This window comes from Heloderma suspectum, chromosome 6 (assembly GCF_057233095.1).
Source record: "Heloderma suspectum isolate Gila_16-S chromosome 6, 16-S_ref, whole genome shotgun sequence".
In the NCBI taxonomy this organism is placed as follows: Eukaryota; Metazoa; Chordata; class Lepidosauria; order Squamata; family Helodermatidae; genus Heloderma; species Heloderma suspectum.
The window spans coordinates 62,068,760-62,077,227 of NC_139463.1; positions in this window are offsets into that span (position 1 = coordinate 62,068,760).

Sequence of the window (8,468 nt, forward strand, 5' to 3'; positions counted from 1 at the left end):
GCCTGAATTTCGGCCGGGCTAGGTGGGAAGCCTCCCCCCCGGCCTGAATTTCGGCCAGGCGAGGCGGGAAGCCTCCCCCCCGGCCTGAACTTCACGGGGGGAGCAGCGAAGCACCTCCCCCCCACCGCGAAAAGCTTCAAGGACAGGTAAGGGACTTTCGTGCACCCCTACCCTCCAGGGTATATCCCACTATTTCTACCAGCCGATCCTGTGTTTTCCCCAAATGCAAAAAATGCAGTATTTTTTCCAGCCCATGGAACATCATGACCTCCACGTGAAATTCTCCCATAGCGAAAGAAACCACTCTGTCTGCTTTCTGTTGGCATTTCTTTTTAGTTGTTGGGGACATCATTAGGATGACAAAGGCATTAAGGATGGGAGCGGAGTTGCAGGGAAGGAGACCCGAACAGATTTGATGGAGGGGGCAAGAATCTCCTGCTAATTGCATCTCCTGCCAATTGCATCTCCTACCTCTGCATTTCTCAGTCGGAGGGAGAAGAGGGTGAAATGCCTCCCTGCAATGAAGGGAGACACATCTGATCCTCCATCACACCAAGCTCAGAAGCCATGTCCTCTGTTGTTTCAGAGCACCCTATTAAGTTCAGTGGGGCTTACCCCCAAGTAAGTGTGCCAAGGGTTGCGGACTCACAGGGCGATCTTAGGTCTACTCAGAAGTAAGTCCCACTGAGTTCAATGTGGCTTACTCCGAAGTAAGTCTGCCCAGGATTGCAGACTTAAAGCGTGGTATTATCTCTGCACAAAAGTAAGTCAGAGGTTTCCTGGGGGCTGCGAGCTATGAAAACAAGACTCCCTGCCCTCCATTGCACACATGCCAGGGAGGGAGGGAGGCACTCCCTCAGTTCAGACCATATGGCTGCCATGTAAAGAAGCCTTTCCTAATCCTGCCAAGAAACTGAAAGGAAAGGATGTGGGGTTTTGCCAGGCGATTGCTTAATGTAGAAACACCCTTAATCTCCGATTCTCTTCCTTAAGTCAGGTTCTCCACGGTATATTTATTGTATGCCACAACCCTCTCATTTTCCTTGGGTACGCTAGCCCTTCCCAGGGATGTGCCTTTCACCGTGACCTCGGTCAAAGGTTGTTTCCTGTGTATCCCATCCCTGAAGCAGTTTGACCAAACCATTGTTCTTGGGGATGGTCCCTAAAGCCTGAAAGCCACACAGTTGCTTATGAAGAGTCATATATCTAGCACAGAGACAAAAGGGCCCATTCATTGCAATAGGAAGAAATTGTGTGAGGGTTACCTGCATGGCAGCCCTGACCTCTGTTGTGATATACATACTGGAGGCGGGGTGGTGGTATTAAGACCTGACAGAGCTTCACTGTATATTTGGATATCTTTTTTTAAAAGTGGGCATCTTCCTCCTGGACAGCCCTTCAGGCATCTAAAGTCAGGCATAGGAGTCCATGAAAGCAGGAATAGGTTAGTTTTGAACATGCCACAACATTTTTGTGCAAGGCATTAGCAGGAAATTCCTTCCTTCAGCTCGGTTACAGCTTTTCAACCATGTTGAGGGAGAGAAAAGGGAATTTCCTCCTTCCACCAGATCAATCCCAGTAAAGTTCCTCACTATGTGGGCCTAGTACTGCTGCTCCTGCATTTCCATTGGAACTGGATTGGGCTGGTTGTTCACAGTGATGACAGAGGTGAAAATTTCATCCAGACACTAACAGCAATGCTCAAGCAGAAGGATCTTGGTGGTTGCCAGAAATCTCAGGTGGCTCTTGTGTGAACTATATCCAGCCAGCAATGGGTCTGTTAAGGAAGAAAAAGTTTTGGCTTGGGAGAAATACAATGGAGTCTTGCAACACCTTAAAGATTCACAAAAAAAGCCTCCTCCTAAGGGAGAAATAAATGAGAACAAGGAGATTGCAGAGAAGCTGCATGAATTCTTTCCATCTGTCTTCCCTGCAGAAGATAAAGGACAGATAACTGTGCCTGAACTGATCTTTTCAAGAATGGAGTCTTTGAGACAAATAGTGGTGACCGGAAATGAAGTTCTCAATCTTATTGATAAACTGAAAGCAAATAAATTCACTGGTCAAAGATGCTATCCATCCTAGAGTTCTCAAAGAATTCAGATATGAAATTGCTGATCTTCTAGCCAAAATATGCAACATGCCCCTAAGATCAGCCTCTGCACCACAGGACTGGAAGATGGACAATGTAACACCAATTTTTAAAAAGGGATCCAGGGGCGATCCGCGAAATTTCAGGCCAGTTAGCTTAATTTATTTATTTATTTCATTTCTATACCGCCCAATAGCCGAAGCTCTCTGGGCGGTTCACAAAAATTAAAACCAAACAACACACAATAAAACAATTTAAAATATATAGAACATTAAAACAACAATATAACAATACAACCACAATATAACCTAGCAGCAGTACAGGAGTTTAAAATACAGATTTAAAACAGCAAAGATAAAAATTTAGAAAGCTAAAATGCCTGGGAAAACAAAAAGGTCTTCACCTGGCGCCGAAAGGAATACAATGTAGATGCCAGGAGAATCTCACTAGGGAGCTCATTCCAGAGCCGGGGTGCCACAACAGAAAAAGCCCTCCTCCTAGTAGTCACCCGCCTCACTTCCTTTGGCAGGGGCTCATGGAGAACGGCCGCTGATGATGATCTTAAGGTCCATGCAGGCACATATGGGAGGAGGCAATCCTTCAGGTAAACTGGCCCCAAGCCATTAAGGGCTTTGTATGTTAACACCAGCACTTTGAATCGGGCCTGGAAATAGACTGGCAGCCAGTGCAGCTGGAGAAGTACTGGCGTAATATGAGCTCGCAGGCCAGTCCCTGTTAACAATCTTGCTGCCCTATTTTGGACCAGCTGAAGTTTCCGGACCATTTTCAAAGGCAGCCCCACGTATAATGCATTGCAGTAATCCAGACGAGAAGTTATCAGAGCATGGATAACTGTAGCTAGGCTCTCTCTGTCCAGATAAGGGCGTAGTTGGTATACCAGCCTAAGCTGATAAAAAGTGCTCTGTGCCACTGAGTTCACCTGTGCCTCAAGTGACAGTTCTGGATCCAAGAGCACCCCCAAATTACGAACCTGATCCTTTAGGGGGAGTGCAACCCCCTCCAGAACCGGTTGAATATCACCTAGCCGGGCAGACGAACCACCCACTGACAGTACCTCCGTCTTGTCTGGATTGAGTTTCAGTTTATTAGCCCTCATCCAGTCCATTACCGTGCCCAGGCACTGATTCAGAACAGCCACTGCCTCACCTGGTTTTGATGAGAAATAGAGGTAGAGCTGGGTGTCATCGGCATATTGATGGCACCTCAGCCCACACCTCCGGGTAACCTCCCCCAGCGGTTCCATGTAGATGTTAAACAGCATGGGGGATAAAATAGAGCCCTGTGGAACCCCATGGCACAATTGCCATGGCACGAGCAATAATCCCCCAGCACCACCTTCTGGAATCGGCCATCCAAATAGGAGCAGAACCACTGTAGTGCAGTGCCTCCAACTCCTAACCCAGACAACCTATCCAGAAGGATACCATGGTCAATGGTATCGAAAGCCGCTGAGAGGTCCAGGAGAATCAACAGGGTCTCACTCCCCCTGTCCCTCTCCCGGCAGAGGTCATCCCACAAGGCGACCAAGGCAGTTTCCGTTCCAAAACCAGGCCTGAAGCCCGATTGAAATGGATCTAGATAATCCATTTCATTCAACAGTGCCTGGAGCTGTCCTACAACCACCTGCTCAAGCACCTTGCCCAGGAAGGGGATGTTGGCCACTGGCCTATAATTGTTAACATCCTCTGGGTCCAGGTTAGGCTTTTTCAGGAGTGGTCTAATTACTGCCTCTTTTAAAGCGGCAGGCACCACTCCCTCTCTCAAGGAGGAATTTACAACCTCCTGGACCCAGCCGGGCAACCCCTCCTTGTTTGATTTAATAAGCCATGAAGGGCAAGGGTCAAGCACACAAGTGGTCGATCGGACTTGGCCAAGCACCTTGTCCGCATCCTCAGGCCTCAGTAACTGAAACTCATCCAATAAAACTGGACCAGACGGTGCTCTGAATGCCTCTACCAATGGAACTGCATTAATGGTGGTGTCCAATTCATGACGAATCTGAGCGACTTTATCCTCAAAGTGCCGTGCAAAGTCATCACAGCGTGCCACCGAGGGTTCCATCGTCTCTCTCCCTGGCTCAGAATGTAACAGGCCGCGAACCACTTGGAAAAGCTCCGCTGGACAACACTGAGAAGATGCAATGCTGGTGGAAAAGAACTGTCTCTTTGCCACCCTCACCGCCACAGAGTCGGCTCGATAGTGGGCTCTTACCTGTGTTCGGTCAGACTCAGCACGAGTTTTCCTCCACCTGTGTTCTAGCCGTCTCCCCTCTTGCTTCATTGCCCTCAGCTCAGGTGTATACCAAGGAGCTGGCCGGGCTCTGCTCAGAGGGAGAGGATAAATTGGTTGAAAGCATTATTAAAGTTATAATTAGCAAGCATCTAAAAGGACAAGCCCTGCTGGAAAAGAATCAACACGGCTTCTACAAAGGTCAGTCCTGTCTCACTAACCTTTAGAGTTCTTTAAGAGTGTCAATAGACATGTAGACTGGGGTGATCCAAGAGAAATCAACTAAATGGACTAACAAAAAGTTTCGACAAAGTCTCTCATCAAAGACTCTTAGCAGTCACAGAACAAGAGGACAGTTTTTCTAATAGATCAGTAACTGGTTAAAGAACAGAAAACAGCAAGTAGGAATAAATGGTAAATTCTGCCAATGGAGGGATGAAAATAGTGGGGTCCCACAGGGATCTGTATTGGGACCAGTGCTTTTCAACTTGTTCATGAATGATCTGCAATTAGGAGTGTGCAGTGAAGTGGCCATGTTTGTCAATGACACCAAATTATTTAGGGTGGCTAAAACAAAAAGGGATTGTGAGGAGCTCCAAAAGGATCTCTCCAAACTGGGAGAATGGGTATCCAAATGGCAAATGAGGTTCAATGTAGGCAGATGCAAAGTGATGCACTTTGGCACTGAAAATCCCAACTTCAAGTATAACCTGATGGGATCTGAGCTAGTGGTGACTGACCAAGAAAACGTTCTTGGGGTTGTGGTGGACAGCTTGATGAAAATGTCAACCTAGTGTACGGCCAGTTTAAATAAGCCAAACTCCATGTTTGGCATAAATAAAAAAGGAATGGAGAATAAAACTGCCAATAAATGATATTGTACAGCTGGAAAAAGTGCAGAAAAGGCCAACTAAAGAGATCAAGGGGCTAGAACATCTCCCCTATGAGGGAAGGTTACAACAGCTGGGATTGTTTAGCTTGGAAAAAAGGGGAGTAAGGGGAGACATGATAGAGGTGTACAGAATTATGCATGGTGTGGAGAACATGGATAGGGAGCTATTTTTCTGCCTCTCTCAAAATATTAGAACCTGGGGTCATCCCATGAAGCTGGTTGGTTGGAGACTCAGGAGAGAGAAAAGGAAGACCTTTTCGCAGAGCGATTAGTGAAACTACGGAATTCGCTACCACAACATGTAGTGATGGCCACCAACTTGGATGGCTTTAAAAGGGGGTTAGATGAATTCCTGGAGGAAAAGGCTCTCAATGGCTCATAGTCCTGATGGCTATGTGCTACGTCCAGAACCAGAGGCAGTATGCCTAAGTAGACCGGTTGCTGGGAAACATGGACGGGACGATGCTGTTGCACTTCTGACCTCCTGGAGGCTTCCCGGTTGACAGCTAGTTGGCCACTGTGGGAAAGGAATGGTGGGCTTGATGGACCCTTGGTGTGACTTTCGTCCACCCCTAGGATCCAGAAGTTGCTCCTGGGCAAGATTTATCAATCACTCTGATACAAATGTGTGGGCTGCAGAGGTGGGGTTGCAGTCAATGTCATGGGAGAACTGAAGAACATTGTAGTTCTATGGCTTGAGAACAGAAGGTGTCTTTCTAGATGAGACCAAAGGCCTATTGAGTCCAGGGAGGGGTCCTTGTCCATTGACAAAGAACCATCTTTGCATGCAATAGTCCCAGGTTCAGTCGTTGGCATCTCCAGGCACAGCTGGAAAATTACCCCTGCCTGAAACCCTGGAGAGGCAGAAAATATTCAGACTTTCTTAACTGGTGATCCTATCCATTGTGTAATGGGAAACGCTGTGTCAAGTAACTCCAAGTCCTTTTTAGTGCACTATCCGTCACATGTTAAACCTCTCTCTCCCCTTTTAGGTGTCTCCCCCTGCGAGGTGTGTGGATGGGCTCTCCCCAGGGCACCTGAGAAAAGTTCCAGAGGGGAAGCCGGTTTGGTGCTACAGATGTGATCGTTGTCCAGATAGGACAATTTCTACCTGGCCGGGAAGCTCAAGCATTCAGAGCCTTGAACAAGGGCAGAGCAAACTGGGGTTAGCATGGGGTGTGAAGATCATGGGCAAGGAGAAGAGACCTATTTCACCTATGAATATTTGCTGCATAAAACCCATTGGGGATTGCATAATTTGGTGGTTTCCTAGTTTTCAGACTATTCACCAATTCCTGAAGAAAGCTTCTATTGGAATTATAAAAGAATAATAATATACTTCATTGTTTGCATTGACTCACCTTTCTATGCATAGTTTTTAAACACCATGTTTCCAACCTCGGTCGGTTTGGCATTAGACATGAAGCTGAACATTCATCAGTTGTTGTAGCAATTGGAGCATGATACTCCAAAGTCAAAGAAAATGTGTTTTAATGTTTAGTGATTTCTGTCACCTACACATCTCCTTTGAAGAAAGTGCATAATCTGAAAAAATGACTGTAGAATCATAGAACTCTTCCCTTCTAACTCCATACTCACCGTAAGTAAATCTAAATGAATAACTGTAAATAATTTCCTCACCTTCTCATAGGAAACAACTAAGTTTTCAAGGGAAAACACACTGAAATAGTGAAAAGAAACCCAGTTATAAAGGTAGAAAGCCAGAAGTGGGGAGGAGGCTATCCAGTGTATTGCACTTATTGCCACATGTCCGACTACCTCCCTGCTGGACGGAAGTCATGGAAATATAGAATAGTAGGGTTGGAAGGGGCATACAGGACCATTGAGTCCAACCCCCTGCTCAGTGCAGGAATCCAAGTCAGAGCATCCCTGACAGATGGCTGTCCAGCCTCGTCTTGAACGCCTCCAGTGTGGCAGAGGCCTTTCTTCTCTAGGGAATTGGCTCCATTGTCATATTGCTCTAACAGTCAGGAAGTTTTTCCTGCTGTTCAGCTGCAATCTGGCTTCCTTTCACTTGAGCCCATTATTCCGTGTTCTGCATTCTGGGATGACTGAGAAGAGATCCTTGCCTTCCTCTCTGTGACAACTTTTGAAGTACTTGAAGAGTACTTTTTTTGTTGCCCTCCTCTGAACCCTCTCCAGTTTGTCTGCATGCTTCTTGAAGTGTGGTGCCCAGAACTGGACACAGGACTCCAGATGAGGCCTAAGCAGTGCTGGGTAGAGGAGAACAAGTACTTCCCTGGATTTGGAAGTTATACTTCTGTTAATGCAGCCCAAAATAGCATTTGCCCTTTTTGCAACCACATCACATTGTTGGCTCATATTCAGTTTGTGATCTACCACAGTTCCAAGATCCTTCTCACTTGTAGTATTGTTGAGCCAAGTATCCCCCATTTTGTAACTGTGCATTTGGTTTCTTTTTCCTAGGTGCAGAACTTGGCATTTCTCCCTATTAAATGTCATCCTGTTGTTTTCTGCCCAGTGCTCCAGCCTATCAAGATCCATTTGAATTTTTATCTGCCTTCCAGGGTATTAGCTATTCCGCCCGATTTTGTGTCATCTGCAAATTTGATCAGCATTCCCTACACCTCCTCATCCAAGTCATTAATAAAAATGTTGAAGAACACTGGGCCCAGGACTGAGCCCCACGGTACCCCACTCATTACCTCTCCCCAGTTTGAGAAGATCCCATTGAGAAGCACTCTTTGAGTCCGACTCTGTGGCCAGCTGTGGATCCCTCTCATGGATAAATCCTCATCAAACATGAATTGAAACAAATTTCTCATATAACCCTACAAGATGGAGATTGGGAGGAGACAGCAGACTTATTTGCATGAATTAAAACAGGGGAAGGCAGTTACAGGAGGTCTGGGGGCCATTGTCATGCTTAGAACAGCCCCCCCATCTGCTCTGGGAGGGGAAACAACTCACATTAAAAGAAAATTGCAGGGCTGTCGTCGAAACGTGATGTCAAATGGCTGTGTGGTCCTCAGCAGTGACAAAAGTGCTGAAGTTAGCTTGCTATCAAGCTATGTTTGTCCATTTTAGCACTCTATGGACTCTACGGGGTTTCATTTTGTTTCTTAAAAAATCCTGGGGTGGCATTGGCGGATGTGTGTGGCAGGGTCTGCATGTTGCAAACCCTGATTTTAAAAAGAAAGCATAAAATAAGATGACTAATTTATTATGGCATAAGCTTTTCTGGACTGTAGA